Source organism: Pinus tabuliformis, chromosome X (assembly GCF_031772625.1).
Source record: "Pinus tabuliformis cultivar Carrire ecotype Pingquan chromosome X, CPIR1, whole genome shotgun sequence".
Lineage (NCBI taxonomy): Eukaryota > Viridiplantae > Streptophyta > Pinopsida > Pinales > Pinaceae > Pinus > Pinus tabuliformis.
The window spans coordinates 1,052,489,215-1,052,507,167 of NC_142308.1; the positions used below are offsets into that span (position 1 = coordinate 1,052,489,215).

The 17,953-nt window shown below is 33.8% G+C and overlaps 1 pseudogene across 1 annotated transcript; it reads right to left on the minus strand.

The window, feature by feature from the left end:
• Nucleotides 1-2,947: 2,947 nt before the first annotated feature.
• Nucleotides 2,948-4,175, minus strand: LOC149143428 (cullin-1 pseudogene; annotated as a pseudogene). The gene is made up of 4 exons (XR_016265111.1): nucleotides 4,131-4,175; nucleotides 3,873-4,016; nucleotides 3,186-3,679; nucleotides 2,948-3,062 (listed from the first exon to the last, which is right to left on the minus strand). The product of XR_016265111.1 is annotated as a cullin-1 pseudogene (transcript).
• Between the last annotated feature and the right edge of the window lie 13,778 nt (nucleotides 4,176-17,953).

Consider the following 17,953-nt stretch of genomic DNA (forward strand, 5'->3'; position numbering starts at 1 on the left):
CGAATTTGAAGTCTTTGTGAGCATGCACATGAGTTTCCTCCATTGATTGAGGGAATAAGCATGAGTTCTATAATGAGAGAATCAATTGACTTAATTCTAACTAGTCAAGTCCAGTTAGATTATTTTAACAAGTTGTTAAAATAATAAAATATAGTTTGTTAATGCTTGCATGCATGTGACAACTATTATTTTAGATAACTGAGGATTCACTCATGGATAACTGTTGCATGTCAGTTCTGTCAAAGACCCAGTTGAGATCAGATGAGGGATAATGTACTATCAGATGCTTAACTATTTCTAGTACGTAGTTTTTGCATGGTTGAGGAACTAGTGTTCTCAAGGAATGCGTAGTTGGACCATTGGTTGTTTTTGGTATGTTGGAATTAATAGCATGTGCTTTTTCTATTATTTCCTAAGAAAACTACATAAGGACCATAGTGAAAGCCTATATAAACAGGGCTTGGGTGGTTCACTCTTCATATCTTCATAGTTCATTGAGAACTGAATAGCTTGAGAGCTAATTCCTTTTGTATTGTGAAGAGGATTTCCACTTGATTGATAATACATGGTTGGGGTTTTATGTTGGTGCTTTCCCCTGGATATATCTCATGTTATGTGTGATTAATTCTCTTGATTAGTTATGCATGTTTCTACTTGATGTTGCTCATGATTTCGATTATGCTTCCGCTTAATGTTTTGTAGAAGTAGAACAAGTATTATGCTTTAGGACATTGCATATATCGGTTTGTTCTACAGGTGAAATTTATGTACGTGCTCCTCGAAGAGTGCTTGTTGTCCCACTTTACCGAAGATCTAGTCTGGTACCAAACCATTCTAGTACCGAACCATTGATTGAAGCAGTGAGCCCCAAACTTACTGGAAATATTAATGACCATGTGAACAGTCTACCTATCATTAGCTGTATACCAACCATTGAAAAAGCTTACACCTATGTAGATAAGTCCACCTGTGAAGTTATATAAGTCTACCCCAAACTTAACGGGAATGAACGGGAGGAACGTACCTCGTACCTCGTCCTCCTTTGTCGATTGAGTCACTTACCGTACCTCACTCTATATTTCTTCCCCTCAAAGAGCTAGCTAGAAGGTCCCTAATATTTCTTCCCCTCTTTTTTTAAGGGTCTTTGATTAGAGGACAAGTTATCGGAGCTACCGAGGGAAATTACTTGGTCGGAGATGTGCTTGAAGTAGATGCTTATAACTGAATCTACTGTTGTTTCATTGACATAAACTATTGTCGGCTATTATTCTGCCTCTGCTACTGGGTATGCTGCTGACTATCAAACTGGTCCTTGAACTAAACGAGGTGAGAGATAAGAGAGTAGAAATTTATTACGCCACCGCCTAGCCATATCCAGGGTTCTCTAGTCGATTTGTAGAGACTTCATCATAAGCCTTGAAGAGCATAATATTACAAGTTTGTGATGACACCATATGAGAATCTAGCATTATTCAAGAGAATAAATACTTACTAATTCATGACGGGCATGAGAAGACTATACAAAAGAGTTTTCCTCTTTAATTCCTCTTAGATAGTGGGCATCAGTTTCCGCTCACCAGCAGAGGTTCTGGAACTGTACGAAATTCGCCACACAATTAGATATAACGGTTCTGGGTGACCAGAAATCTGTGCAACATAATAGAATGAACATTCTCATCCAACCTATCGGTAATGAGAAATATGATAAGTAATTCTTGGACCCCAACAATGGTCAAAGGTCAATAACCTTAACCTTCCATATTAGACGCTAGAATAATCAGTTTTTAGGGCCTGTGTCTCCACCGACTATTCCAACACCAACCCCTTTGCAGGGAGTTTCCATGGGAATTCTTAGAGTTGGTACAACAGGTCAGTGGCCACGAATTTCTAGTGGTTTGGTAGAGTGGCCAGGTTCAAGGATTACTGGACCAACTTCCGCTGGACCTATTAGCAATGTTTCTGTTGCGCAGGGTGTTAAAATTAGGGGGAAATGCTCCCTTGTCACTCAAGCAAGATGGTCTCAGGAAAGCAAGTTCAACATTTCAAGAAGGGTTAATTCCATCAGTACCATCAAAACCCTTGCAAGATAACATCAAATGCATCTTGCCTATAGGACTAAGTGATGTTAAAGGCATGTCTGCTGATGGAAATGGTTTTTCTTCATTTTCAATTTTTTGTGGAGATGTTTCTTCTGCTACCCCCTCTCAATCTAAACAAATTGTAGCTTCCCAACCACTGTATTCAATCAACAATGTTTCATCTTCTATGGCTCTTGTACGAGAACCAACTGCACCTGCTCCAGCTCTGGCTAAGCACAATCAGCTAGATAAATCACAGAGCACATCAATTGTGCCTTTATCTATTGGACTTGGTGCAACAACTTCAAGTCGGGGAGGAAACACCCAACTGTCCCTGCCAAGGATGATGTAGTATGATGCTCAAAAGTATACCAAGGTTTACTCTGAGGTGGACACCAGGGATGGTAAAATCACCAGTGAACAAGCTCGTGATCTTTTCCTAAGCTAGAAGCTTTCAAGAGGTATTGAAGAGAGAAAGTTAATCTTACCTTCAAGTTAAACATTCACTAAATAACTTGGGAATTGTCGACACTGCATCCTTCACTATTTCAACAAAGGGGAAACATGTCCAAGTTCCACCTGCACCACATGCTTGTTTACCAACCATCCAAATAAAAAAACAAAATGCTCAGTGACCATATTAGCAAACAGTGAAGTTTCACGATATCCTTCTGTGGAAACCCTCATGGCATCCAAACCCATTTCTGAGGAGCTCTACAACCTTCAACGTTTGAGTGAGCAGTGATGCTTTGTAATAAGCTCATCGCCAACATTGGAAGCACTATATAGTATAAATACAAGCACCTAGGAGCAAGTCAATATATGAATTGCCGCATGAAGCAAGCTTAAAAAATCTTGTAGAAACAACATCGCACTAGTAGTTCAAGCCAAATATCTGAACATATTAGGATTATCTTTGTCCCTCTCCAAGTATTCCCTTGTAATTAGATCTTCAATTCTCTTCTTGATTGCCTTGAAATCAGGCTGATCAACACAAGTTTGTTTCAATTAGTCAATCAGTAGGAAAATTTATTTTGGAAATAGAGTTATTCATTTAACTCACTTGATGCTATGCTAACTAAATGTATCATCCTACACAGGACGTACCTTGAACATCCGTCCGAGTTGCTCAACGCACTCCATCACTAGTTGATGGTGAGATAAAACTTTTAGGCTCTTCATGATTCTTGCAATTGATGCATCAATAGCATAACGTCGATCTTTATCTACATCCTCAATAAATTTTTTCTTCTCATCCACTGGTGGAAGAGGAATCTGCAATCAAATAGAAAAGGAAAACAAATGTGTGAACCTTGATCAGAATCATTTGTTTTTAAATGAGAAAATTGATGCCAATATTTTTATTGCATTAGAACTCAAACATTTATTCTCCTCATTTTGTCGGTAAATTTTGCGTTGAATTCAAAATAATTTGTTTGTGCCACAATTTTTGTGTTTGGTTCTTTATTGAGGATTTTGTATTTTGCACATGCAAGGGAGTGCAACAATCTGACAATATCTTCATCGGTTAAATTCAACTGAGACTTGATTTCATAGTAACTTAGCCTCTTTGACGCATTGAACAACAAAAGTGCAGATGCCTGAAGGATCATTGTGATGCAATAAGTTTTCAATAGTATCATAACAAAAGGTTAGTGAATTCATAGATGACAAATATTTGATCATTCTATAAACCACATATTTTTATTGCACATTTAAACTTAAAAGTAAGTATCACTAATAAAGAATAAAAATCCAAAAGTCGGGACAACCAACAATGCAAAATTACAAGACCTGGTAAGTTGTCACAATAAGTTCCATTGGCTTAGGATCAAACTTCCCAATAATATTACAGGTTCCCAAAGAATATATCCATATAAGCTTCCGATGTTTAGTTTTTGTTTGATAAAACTCTTTGAACACCTCAACACATTTAACCTACATTGCAGTAGTAAAATTCAATAAAAAAATAAAAGCCATTTTACCTACTAAAATACTTTTGTTGCTGCTCAGGAAGTTGCAGTAATATGCAATATATGAAAAACTACATACCATCTCAGCAGGTAGATTAAGGTCAAATAACATAAATTTAACCATCTATGTGTTGGTTCGTCATCATGGATAACATGAGAATGAGGAACTTGTCCACGATAATGTAAAATTTAACCATCTATGTGTTGGTTCATCATCATGGATAACATGAGAATGAGGAACATGTCCATTTATGGCACCTCAGTCTAACACAAGTTGGGTCTCTCATCTAATACTATAGGATGAAGAATAATAGCAAATTGTTTTAGAATTAATGCCCATTGTGTTTAACAAATTCTTCTTAGTCAAAACTTTGAACGCCTAAATTACAATTATGTTCACACTGATACAATTGTGATCGATGTCTGAAAATCATGTCCATTCTACATATAATACTGTGATTTAGGAAAACCTGCACCGTGAATACCATCAATTGTTCAAACAGTAAACCTTGAGAAGGAAATTCCTCAGAAATACATTTGAACACCGTAAAATATATGAATATGTATCTTCCAATATTATGTGTTTAATCAATGGTTATTGAAGTGAGTATCACAAATTTATAGTCAATAATCAATAATGTTTGTTGTTTAAAATCAATGTGAGGTTGCAAGTTAGTATATCTCTTGAAGTGCTCCTTAACCATTTAAATCAAGCAAAATAAGATTATGGATTATGAAGTACATATTAAAGAGAGGTGTTTATTGTGTTTAAAATACATTTTACAAGTTAGACATGTTGTATAACACTAACTAGCCATCCATATTCTCTCTTACAACTAATGGCTGCATGCATGGAATTCACTATTATTGTGTTTGTAACCAACATACATTGTGATGATTCATCACATTGTATTTCTTTTTCATATCATGTTTGGGCCATTTCTACCTTAATTGGTAAATATACTTGTATCCAAAGTTATCAGATGAGACATCATGAGAAGGAACACATTTTTCTTCTATGGGTGTCAAGGAATCCACATGAATTACATTTGGGGATGAAACCCCAGGAAGGGAAGAAAGGAGTTTTAGAATTAATATATGGAACAACAATACTTTCTTGTTCTCCAAACTTCTCAATCTGAGCATCTCTTAAAGGATTTGGCATGGAACTAGCTTTTCATAATTGTTTAACTGTCGCATTCAATGTATTTTTCACAAACTTTTAATGATATAGAAACTAATGTGTTGAGAATCTTATTGAAATATTGTACTCATACTCACTAGATATTCAACAACCACAACTTCAAACAAGCAAGCAACATTATGTTGTCTCTATTGGGCTCTCTACTCAACTTACACACCAAATCATACATTTTTCACTTGAAAATTTTGGAAAGTAAGATTTCAAAGCTAGCTTACATTCTCGTTCTTAGTATGTACATATTTCTGTGATCCAATGCTTTTTATGCTCTGCATTTGAAGAAACCAATTGAAAATTGACCCAATTGTTTACATTAGTGAGGTTGAAAGGGTCATGGAAGTGCTTGTGTTCATACAACCATCCTCATTGGATGTCTCATCCATGAGAAACATGAGCTTTAATCAAGATTTTGTAGAGCCTATTATTGGAGTGTTCTCCTCTAGCCCACCAATGCCACTGGATGCAAAATTCACTACCTGTAATGGAGGTGGTCTGGATGGGAATGGATTTTTACACATGGGAAGTTTAGAAAGGTTTCTAGGATCTATTGAGAAGTTTCTTGTGACTAGGATGACAACAGAGTTAAATACAAAGTTTCCAAATAACCAAGGTATGCCACCTTTTCTGAATATTTGAATTTCTTTGGAAGTTGAAATTTGATTTATGTGGATATTCAAAAGATGATTTTTATAGACAAAACTAACTAGGTTGAGGTATCAATTTCCCTTCCACAAAGTTTTTCTAGTCATGCATTTTTTTCATCAATTATGGATACTTTTATGAGTCCACCCATCTAAAATACATGTAAGTATTCATGGCATTTTAGATATGTATCACTTATTATTTTCTTGAATTCTTGCAAGATAATTTAATAATTTATGTTTGGGAAATCTAAGAATTATATAGTACTCCCTGCAGGTGAGGGCATAATTGTGGAACCTATGACAAAACAAGTCTATAACTCTTACCGAGACAAGGTATAATGACTTGCAATTTTGTTTCCTTATGTAGAGATGAAATAAAAAAGGATAAAGTTTGTAGAGATAAAGGTATGAGACAAAATAGGGAAAGTTGAGAGATTAAAAATTTGTCAGCTTCCATGAGTAGAGTTAATTGTTAGTCGTTAAGTTGTCATTGTCAGAACTAGTAGTGTCTTTCAAAACCATCCAACTTTCCCAACACAATGACATATTTGTTTACGTAGGGTCTATATGATTACATGCTCATGTGCCATCCAAAATAATGAACAAAGAACCATGCACTATAATTTGTGAAAAAATGGGAGGAAAAGAACCCCCAAATTCCATATGTAATTAATGGAAGCACCATACTTTTTCACTATAGGATCAATAAGAGTATTGATTGGCTTCAGTGCCTAGAGAGAAATAAGTGCCTTCATAAGGTTGGGGATATGCATAAAGATAATTATGCTTTTAAGGTTACTTTTTGCAAATTATCAAATTTCATTGTTTTTAGTTTGAGGAAGATCATCTTAAAATCCTTGTTATGCCTTATTTTGTACAAAGTCATTGTTTATCTATAACTATAAGAGAACCCTTGCAATGTTACATTCAAAATTCATGGTTTAAAATCCATTTTTTTTCTAATTGTGGGATTATCCCTGTATCCATCTTATCCATCTTGAAACGACTATATCCATGCAGTGAGTTGAATCTTTATGGTGGTAATTCTAGACCTCTGCATCTCTTGCACCAAATTATCAACCTCCAGTTACTTTTGTGGTGGTTCAAAAATGTCACCATACAAGGCTCTTTGCAAAAAACCATCGAGATTGAAATGCTACAGACAAGAGTAGAAACATATTTCTAGATCAAAAGATAATTGTTATGGAATACACAACTATCAATTGTCACATATTGTGTATGATAGTCCTCTATTGATCATAATTCTATTGTAAGCTTCCTTTTATTTTACAGAAGAGCTAGTGATTATGGTCCTTTTTGATGATATGTTGGGCATTATAGTTGATGTTATGAAACCAGCTCACAAAAAGATAGAAAAGATAGATCAACGCCTTAGAATTGCAATAAGGGGTTACACTAGTAGTATAGGGACCTAACAGTTGACTCCAAAATTTTCCATCCAACAAAATTTGACTTTTACCTCTGCAGTGATGTTGGTGCTCAGGAACCATTGATATTTCATTTTCCATTTGGTTGGATAATAGGTTGATATCTTCTGAGGGTAAGATGTTATTATGTTGTCCAACTTAGCATAAATGAACATGTTGACTAGAATATTAACCGATCTCTGTTTATGATGTTTATAGGGAACTAATAGATCTGCCCATTATCATGTTCTTTGGGATGAAAACAAATTCACAACCGATGGATTGTAGTCCTTAACCAACAATCTATGTTACACATAGATTTCTACCTCATCCCCTTTACCCCTAATGCATTGTGTAGATTAGATAACCTATTTTCAAAATCTTATAATTCACTTTTAGTGTGTTTCTTATCAGTTTGGACTTTTACTTTTCTTATTGATTTTTGAGATATATTGAAAATTTTATAGTTTTAGGTTGCAAAATTCATGTTTAAGCAGTAGGATAAGAGTTGAAAGTTATAGATGTAAAATATAAATAGATATGTAGTTGTAGTTGGTTTTAAGGTAAATATTAATTAATATTTGAAATAATGTTAGTTCTTGAGCAATGATTGTTTTTTTGTTTCGAAAAAATGATGTTTGTGCTCATCTAGTTGAAAATTGGGAGTTGGTTTTTGTTCTTAAATTGAAACAAATTTAGAAAAATATTAATGCCTTGTATATTTTATTGGGTTCCTATTGACTTGTATCGATTGGTTTGTGGCAGATATGTGAGATGCACATGCTTAATTTCTATAGGTAGGTCTCCAATGCTAAATCATAAATATATACTTGGTTCATATATTTGGGGATTGTCCTTGACATATATTTTATTTGTTATTATGTACAGGTACCCCAAGCGTATTATGCCTGTCTGGCTACATTTCGGGCTCAGTTTTATATGGAGTCAGAAACATCAAACAATGGTTCCTTATCTAGTGGTGTTCCTAGTAGTCACATGACTCCAACTAGTTCAGGTTCTCAGAGCACTCGTGTACCTACAGGAACAAGTGTTCGACCCTTACCAGATCTGAAAGAAAATGTCAAGAGAGTTATGTTTTACTGTTAGATTTGGTACACAAATGTTTGACATTTTTAAGTTCTATATATCCCATCCCTTTGTTGGGTTAAGTAGGAAATTGAGTGACAGGTTAGTTGCATCATTCTGATGCTTTCACATTGTAAAGTTCTAGATTTCGAAAACTTAAGATCATGCTTAGTCACTTTCTTTTCACCTCTTGTACTATTTAACATTTTTTAATTGGTCGTGGCCATTTTAATTAAAGATATAATTAAACTTTAGTGTGAACATTTGTGTTGTGTGTTTTCATATTATATGAGCATGAATATTGTATGATAATTTTTAATATAGTCACAAAATCATACTAATTCATTTATGTTGATTAATAATTAACACATAAAATAAATATAAAACTACTAAATTAGTAGCTTATATTGATTAATAATGAATATAAAATGACTACACGAGTTGTTTATAATGATTATTAATGAAAGTATATGAAATGAATATAAACAACTAAATTAGTCACTTATATAGAGAATATGAAGTTACCAAAAAAATATAAATGACCACTGTAAATGATAAATTTGTGATTACAAATGACGACTAAAATTTGTATATATATGACTATTAGTAGCTAATTTACAGTATCTTATAACACGACCAAAATTTAGTCATATTTCTTTGGTCATTAATTGGTTTCAAATGATGACTAAAATTTGCATATATATGAATATTAGTAGCTAATTTACAATATCTTATAACATGACTAACATTTTGGTCATATTTCTTTGGTCATTAATTGGTTTTCTTGGGTGATTATATAGTAGTATATTTTGTTGTGTATTTGGTCATTAATTGTGGAAATTAATGACTAAATCAATGACTAAATTAATGACCAAATTTATGACTAAATATACTACTAGATGTTAAAATTGAGAAAACCAATTAATGACTAAGATAAAAACGACTAAAAGTTTGTTGCATTATAAGACACTGTAAATTAGTTACTATTGGTCATCGAATGAAAATTGGTCATTTATATTCTAAATTTAGTCATTCTTTTAGTAACTAATTAGCCATTTTGTAATAGTTTTAAAAACCCTCAATGATGGAAGTGAACATGTTGAAAAAGGAGTTGAAATGAATTGGCATTATCCTAGATGTAACGAGGAGAAATATCTAGTGTTCATGATTTGGAGAAAGAAGAAGAAGAATAAGTTGAACACAGCAAAGTTTGGAGCAACAATTTCAAGAAAAAGTTATCAATATAATGTAGCAAAGAAAGTCAAAATGATATATTTGAGTCATGTTTGTAAGCCTTGTTGAGACTTAGACCAGTAGGCAAGTTAACATATAGGTTGTGATTAAGGGGAGGTGTCAGAATAATAATCACAACCATTGTTCCCATAACAACAAAACAATAGGATGATTGTTCTATAATTGTCGGTGAAAGTCGGTAGAAGTTAATAGTCGTTAGGATTCGGTAGAAAATAAATGATAGTCGGTGAAACCTTTGTAGATTCTCCAGTTGACTTTATGTATAAATTACAATGTTTGAGAATAAAATCGTCAAGTGTTTGTTTGATTGTTCTTCTCTAATATTTATTCCCACTCTTTCTTGGGAGTTATCCATCTACCCGTGAGATCCGATCCTCAGCTATGCTATTAAAATTTTGTCCTTTCCATTCATTGTGACACTCAAATAAGTCTTCATCATGTGACGGTGTTGGGGGAACATTTACTTTCTTTTAAGATTTTCAACATTGGCATTTTACAAGGGGGGTTTCCTACTATTTTACATTTCACAATCAAATGATGTCAATTAAATTCTACATAGCATGTTTAAATAAAGTCGAACGAGATATCGTTTTTTGTAGAAATAAAGTGCCATATCTTAAAGTATACAACACAATTTTACTATTAAAACTCTACTTGTTTTGCACAAAGTTAATTGTTTGAATTTAAAAATATTGTAGAAATTTGATAGAAATTGCAACTGCTCAAGATTTTAAACTGAAAACAAGAGACACAATCCTACTCTACTGATCTATGGAATGGAAATCACAATTTAGAGCAACATGTGTTGGGGTTGTGTGTTATATTCTTTCCATGACTAGCCCCATGCATTATACATTGCGTTGGGCATAACTGGGGTGTCACAGGGGGGAATAAATCCCCCCCCCCCCCCTTGTCGTGGGATTTTAAGGGGGGAAGTAGCCCCCCCTACACGGGGTTGCACCGCCCCAAAGAAAATAAATTAATAAATAAAATTATGTAGACCTAAGGATGTGGGGTGGACCCAAAGATGGTGGGCGGACCTACCCATGGTTTTGTACATGGGATTTTCACATGGTTTTGGGCATGATGGTTTTCTGCCCATGGTATTTTGTATATCCGGTCAAGGGAACTACAACTATGTTTTAATCGAAGGTTAGTGGATTGGGGTTTGGGATGCAAGGGAAAATATTTGTGTATATTTGTTTTATGTTCTCACCATTGTGTACTTTTCTGTTTTAAGAATTCATTTACAGGTAATTTATGTACAAGGTTCAAACCTACATTCAATATTAGAGTTGTTTCGACTTCAAGGGGAACCTTTGTTGCTGAGGGGTTTTGCTCGGACCTGTGGTAGACCATGTTACAGTGGGAGATTTGTAGGATTGATTCTTGCTGTGAAAGAAGATGGAAAACAGTGGAAAGATAGAGATTGAGAAATTCAATGGATAAAGTTTTGAGTTGTGGAAGCTCAATATGGAGGACTTGTTGGTGGATAAAGATCACTGGGTCATGGTAAATCTAGGTACTAAAGCAATGCAAATGTCAGAAAAAGACTGGGCGAAGTTGGATCAAAAGGCAAAGAGAAAAATATGGTTGTGTATCTCAGATTCAATATTGTTGAATGTTTTTTATCTTTTAGGTTTCTGCAATCTTCATAATTGTGTAGATCATCTTCTAGATTCATCGCATTAGGTTTCTTGTTTTGATCAATGTTTCGAACCAGCAACGGTGGTTCATCTTCAGGATGTGAAAGATTAGTGGAAAATTGGTCTTATTATTCAATTTAATAAATAGATGTAAGAGATGCATTGCCGACAGATATTAGGGATTATTAATTTATTAATTTATTATTGAATTATAATGTATTAGGGTCATATTTGTTTTAATTTATATTCTATTATTTTAATTATTTTGTTATTTTAATTATATTTCATTTTAATTGTATATTTCAATTATTTCATATTTGTGGAATTTATATGATTCAAATATCTTATTATATACTTAATTTGAGGGTGTTTAAAGTTTTTTATTGTTAATGTTCAATTATTGTTAATTTTGAATTCTAAATTCTTGTTAAATTATATTTTTATTATGGTCATAATTTATTTTAATTATAATGGATTAAACTATTTTTATTTGTTAATTATTGTTAATTTATTATTGAATTATAATTTATTAGGGTCATAGTTGTTTTAATTTATATTTTATTATTTTAGTTATATTTTATTTGTACTTTATATTTTGTTCTTTTAATTATATTTCATTTTAATTGTCATAGTTTTCAAATTTATATGATACATATATCTTATTATATAGTTAATTTGAGTTTTGTGTAAAGCTTTTCATTGTTCATTTTAAATTATTGTTATTTTAAATTCTAAATTCTTGTTAAATTATATTTTATTATGGTCATAATTTATTTTAATTATAATGGATTAAACCATTTTTATTTGTTCTCAGTTAATTAGAGGAGAATTATAGCTAGGGAGGCGTAAGATTGGATGATAGGATTGGAATTGACTTTTCACTTATGGTCCATTTGTCATCTCTATTGAGGTTATTAGGGTGCCTGCTAATTTCTATGGCTTCTCTGAATTTCCTTATGAAGTAGTGATCACTTCTAGCTAAGATACGAGTATCTTCTACACAAATTTGGTGCTTAGTTTTATTGGAATGTTCTGCTAAAGCTAATGATTTGGATCGATTATGTTTAATGTCAGCTGAGTGTTCCTGGATTCTTATTTTAAAGGATCTCCCAGTCTCACCTACATAGGGCTTACCACACAATTAAGGAATTAAGTAGACACCCTTAACCTCCAACTAAATGAACACATCCTGAGCTTATTAGGGAAAAGTTTAAATTTCTCTGTCACCCCTCGCAGGATCCCTATGGAAGATATTTTGTGCAACATTGAATATGGCATTAAAAATCTTCCTCACACCATAAAAGAACAAATCAGACAAGACTGTTCCATCACTATTAGGAAATCAAAAACCTCCCAAAAGCAACATCAGCAAACATGAGTTTCTAGCTCTCAAAACCTTGAACTCCAACCCTGATGTTCTAGTGTTGAAAGTAGACAAAGGAGGAGCAATTGTTATCATGAACAAAAGTGGCTACAAAGCAAAAATGCTAGACCATCTAAACAACAATGGCTGCTACAGAAAACTTAATAGAAACCCATTAAATAAGATCTCCAAAAAAGTATGAACCTTAATTAAAACAAGTAAGATACAGGACAACAAAAAACTCATAGTTAGCAATCCATACACAACTAGAATCTCTGGAGCTCCAAAGATTCACAAGGCATCTCTCTCAGACCAATAGTAAACACCATTAATGGGCCCACATACCACCTAGCAAAACACCTAGCCAAAAACTAAAACCTCTAGTGGGAAACACAAACTCTTTTATCAAAGACTCGACCCAATTCATTGAGGAAATTAAGAACATCAAACTTGACCAAAATGACATTTTGGTTAGTTTTGTTGTCACCTCGCTATATACCAATATCCCTATTAATGATTCCATGGAAGTCATCTACAAACTAACAGATCCTGACACATCAAAGCTCATAGAATTTTGCCTAAGATCCACCTTCTTGAGCTTCATGGAAGATGTTTATGAACAAACATGCGGAGTTGCCATGGGGTCGCCTTTGTCTCCTATTATTTCCAATTTATTCATGGAAGACTTTGAAAACAAAGCCCTCATGGCCTCACCACTAAAACCTAAATTGTGGAAAAGATTTGTGGATGACACATTTATCATATGGCCTCATGGAAGAGAAACCATAGAAACCTTCAAACAACACCTAAATAGTTTATCCTATTCCATAAAATTCACTATGGAAGTCGAGATCAACAAGAGCCTCCCCTTCCTTGATATCCTTATCACTAGGAATGATGGTGGCTCCATATCTCACCAAGTATATAGAAAAAAGACTCACACCGAACAATATTTACATGCCTCCTCACATCATTACCCAGCCCACAAACTAGGAGTCTTCAACACATTAGCAACTAGAGCCTTGATAATCTCTAACAAGGAAAACCTAGAAAAAGAAAAATAGCACCTTATTGAAGTTCTCATAAGAAACGTATACAACAAACATCAAGCTGTCAAAGCCATAAATAAAGCAAACACTCAACCAAATAAGAAGAAATTTTTGATAATATTATAGGAAAAGTTAACCTTCCTTACATACTAGGGGCTATTGATAAAATCTCCCGCATCCTAAAAAAGAATAGGACTCTAACCACCTTCAAACCTTTAAACACCATCCGTAGCTGCCTTAAGCCGACTAAAGACAAAATTGATCCAAAATGTCATAAGGGTGTCTACTTAATTCCTTGCTCATGTGGCAAGCCCTATGTAGGTGAGACTGGGAGATCCTTTAACACAAGAATCCAGGAACACTCAGCTGACATTAAACATAATCGATCCAAATCATTAGCTTTAGTAGAACATTCCAATAAAACTAAGCACCAAATTTGTATAGAAGATACCCACATCTTAGCTAGAAGTGATCACTACTTCATAAGGAAATTCAGAGAAGCCATAGAAATTAGCAAGCACCCTAATAACCTCAATAGAGACGACGGATGGACCATAAGTGAAAACTGGATTCCAATCCTATCATCCAATCTTACCCCTCCCTAGCTATAATTCTCCTCTAATTATCCAAGAACAAATAAATAAAAATGGTTTAATTCATTATAATTAAAATAAATTATGACCATAATAAAATATAATTTAACAAGAATTTAGAATTTAAAATAAACAATAATTTAAAATGAACAATAAAAAACATTACACAAAACTCAAATTAACTATATAATAAGATATCTGAATCATGTAAATTTAAAAACTATGAAATAATTGATATATACAATTAAAATGAAATATAACTAAAAGAACAAAATATAAAGTAAAAATAAAATATAACTAAAATAATAAAATATAAATTAAAACAACTATAACCCTAATAAATTTTAATTCAATAATAAATTAATAAATTAACAATAATTAATAAATAAAAATAGTTTAATCCATTATAATTAAAATAAATTATGACCATAATAAAAATATAATTTAACAAGAATTTAGAATTTAAAATTAACAATAATTGAAAATTAACAATAAAAAACTTTAAATAAACCTCAAATTAACTATATAATAAGATATCTGAATCATGTAAATTCCAAAACTATGATAATCGAAATATACAATTAAAATGAAATATAATTAAAATAACAAAATATAAAACAAAACAATTAAAATAAAATATAATTAATTTAATAGAAGATAAATTAAAACAACTATGACCCTAATAAATTATAATTCAATAATACATTAATAAATTAATAATCCCTAATATCTGTCGGCAATGCATCTCATACATCTATTTATTTAACCGAATAAAAAGATTAGTTTTCCACTAATCTTTCACTTCCTAAAGATGAACCCCTGTTGCTGGTTCGAAACATCAATCAAAACAAGAAACCTAATGCAATGAATCTGGAAGATGATCTACACAATTATGAAGATCACAGAAACCTAAAAGATAAAATACTCACCCGATACGGAAGGGAGATAATGAAAAAAGTTCGCAGATTTGAACGATACAGATTGCTCTTAATGAAAAAGAAGACTGATCTTACATTCTTAAAGAGATGTAGAGATTCATCAATTATTCCAACCTTTTCCAAAATCAATCATTCCCTCAGAAGCCAACACAACAATCAAATATTCATTAAAGCCAGAATTGCTCTTATTCGAAGCAAAATCAGGAAAACTAGGTATGAACTCAGCACTTTATCTCAAAAAAATTACAATCTTCACACAATTTTAGATAATTTAATCCAGCCACAGTTATGGGTGTTAATTGACTTGGCTTCGGCATTAAAAGCTCTTAGGTTGGAACAATAAACAAGCATAAAACAATCTCAGAAATTCACCAAACTCCTAGACAAAAAAGTGACTTCCCACAATGTATCTGACTCCATCTCTCACTCTAAAATCAATACTTCATAGATATCCTCCTTAAAATCTCTCATCAATCACAATATTTCTCTCAATACTCGGTCTTCAGAAAACACTGGATTGTCAACTGCACCATCCCTCACACTCACAGAAAACAACCCATCTCCAGAAATTACCACCCACAAAAGACCAAACAACAGACTCAATTCTAAACTAACAAACAACAACGATACACAGATCAATGATAGCACATTCCACAGTAGCCATGCAACAACAAACTCCACGCATACCAGATTGTACAACACGCCCTTTTCCTACACTCAGCACACACCCCTCAGCAATCCATCTGTCATATCTGCTCTCACAGCACACAACCCATGCCCCACACAATTCAATCATCATACACCCAATGGAAAACTACCCGCGTAGTCACACTCCATACCGTGGCTCTAGCAATCAACTATTACACATAATACATCCCTGGTCCAGCCTACAAATCTACTCCAGCCTACAATATTTGGCAACAGGACCCCCTCTCCCAAGCAACCAACAACACACTCAACAGCCCTCACATCATGCAACCCATCCCTCATGCATCCAACGCTGCAATCCAACCACCCATCGAACGCAGCCACACTCACACTCCAGCAACCAGCCACTAACATGCCACTCCTCGCTACCACGCCACTCAATAACCAACTCACTGCTACGCCATTCAATAAACAACCCACCACATCTGTGCCTACACTCCATATGCAATTAGATATCCCACCCCATCCCAAACAACCCAACCTACTTTCCTCATAATCCACCAAATCTGCGCCTCTACTCCAGCCCACTCTACCCAGACCTAACATTCTAATCTCCTTCCCCATGCAACCTAGCAACCAGATCTCTCAATTAAACCATGATCCAATAAACCCTACTAACATTTCCATAGAAAACAACACTTACGATTCTCCACCTGATAACACAAACACAATCAATACAACCCCTTCAGAGCAACCAATTAATACTAAACCTACTTCACACACCAATAATAATAATAACCACAAAAATAACAATGACAATCTAGTCATAAATCTATCTAACCTCCAACTAAATGAACACATCCTCAACTTATTAAGGAAAGGTTTAAATTTCTCTATCACCCCTCACAGGATCCCTGTCGAAGATATTTTGTGCAACATTGAATATGGCATTAAAAATCTTCCTCACACCATAAAATAACAAATCAAACAAGACTGTTCCATCACTCTTAGGAAATCAAAACCGCCCAAAAGCAACATCAGCAAACATGAGTTTCTAGATCTCAAAACCTTGAACTCCAACCCTGATGTTGTAGTGTTGAAAGCAGACAAAGGAGAAGCCACTGTTATCATGAACAAAAGTGACTACAAAGAAAAAATTCTAGACCATCTAAACTACAGTGGCTACTACAGAAAACTCAATAAAAACCCATTAAACAAGATCTCCAAAAAAGTATGCAATTAATCAAAACAAGATACAGGACAACCAAAATCTCATAGTTAGCAATCCATACACACCTAGAATCTATGGAGCTCCAAAGATTCACAAGGAAGGAATCCCTCTTAGACCAATAGTAAACACCATTAATGGGCCCACATACCACCTAGCAAAACCCCTGGCCAAAAACTAAAACCTCTAGTGGGAAACACAAACTCTTTTATCAAAGACTCGACCCAATTCATTAAGGAAATTAAGAACATCAAACATGACCAAAATGACATTTTGGTTAGTTTTGATGTCACCTTGCTATATACCAATATCCCTATTAATGATGCCATGGAAGTCATCTGCAAACTAACAAATCCGGACACATCAAAGCTCATAGAAATTTGCCTAATATCCACCTTTTTGAGCTTCGTGGAAGATGTTTATGAACAAACATGCGGAGTTGCCATGAGGTCACCTTTGTCTCCTATTATTGCCAATTTATTCATGGAGGACTTTGAAAACAAATTCCTCATGACCTCACCCCTAAAACCTAAATTTTGGAAAAGATATGTGGATGACACATTTATCATATGGCCTCAAGGGAGAGAAACCCTAGAAACCTTCAAACAATGCCTAAATAGTTTATCCTCTTCCATAAAATTCACTATGGAAGTCGAGGTCAACAAGAGCCTCCCCTTCCTTGATATCCTTATCACTAGGAATGATGATGGCTCCATATCTCACCAAGTATATAGAAAAAAGACTCACACTGAACAATGTTTACATGCCTCCTCACATCATTACCCTACCCACAAACTAGGAGTCCTCAACACATTAGAAACCAGA